This window comes from Sinocyclocheilus anshuiensis, unplaced genomic scaffold (genome assembly GCF_001515605.1).
Source record: "Sinocyclocheilus anshuiensis isolate Anshui unplaced genomic scaffold, SAMN03320099.WGS_v1.1 scaffold1212, whole genome shotgun sequence".
NCBI classification, from domain to species: Eukaryota; Metazoa; Chordata; class Actinopteri; order Cypriniformes; family Cyprinidae; genus Sinocyclocheilus; species Sinocyclocheilus anshuiensis.
Genome location: NW_015547696.1, coordinates 228319 through 228825, shown reverse-complemented (window position 1 = coordinate 228825; position 507 = coordinate 228319). Strand labels below are relative to the sequence as shown.

The window sequence follows — 507 nt, the reverse complement described above, 5'->3', positions numbered from 1 at the left end:
CAGGAATGTTTGAGGACTGCTTCAAAAGAGAAAGTGCTAACGCTAGTCTGCACACTGCTGCTAAACACGGAACCTGCGTGAACAAGACGGCGCAATACAGGCGCACACACACGCATGAATCAGACTGTCTGTCCCCCACACACACACACACACACACACACACACACACACACACACACACACACTTACGGGTGAGACGGAGAACTGGCTGATCCTGAGGACGGAAGAGAGAAGACGGCGCTCCGAGCGCGGAGCTCATATAAAGGCGGGCCTTTGGGGGCGTGGCTTATGATGAACGCTCAAACGTTATATAAATATCCCTCAATCACAGCTCGAGTCTCTTGTGCCGTTTAATCACGGTTTCTGAATAAACAGATTAATTCCTGAATTTCCTAAATAAATAAATGACAGGTTACAGATTGAAAATCACTATTTCAATATAGGCATATAGGCAATAAAACCGGTAGGGTGACCATACGTGCCATTTTCCCAGGACGCGTCCTGGCC

The 507-nt window shown here is 47.9% G+C and overlaps 1 protein-coding gene across 2 annotated transcripts in view; it reads right to left on the bottom strand.

Annotated features, from left to right (window-relative positions):
* LOC107703638 (nucleoside diphosphate kinase-like) overlaps nucleotides 1-286 on the bottom strand; it is a 3385-nt gene extending 3099 nt beyond the window's left edge. The window contains exon 1 of one of the 2 annotated variants that reach the window (XM_016506347.1): nucleotides 190-286. The gene's annotated coding sequence lies outside the window, so the exon portion shown is untranslated. The remainder of the gene's footprint in view (nucleotides 1-189) is intronic. The other variant, XM_016506348.1, reaches the window with a different exon arrangement.
* Nucleotides 287-507: the final 221 nt, after the last annotated feature.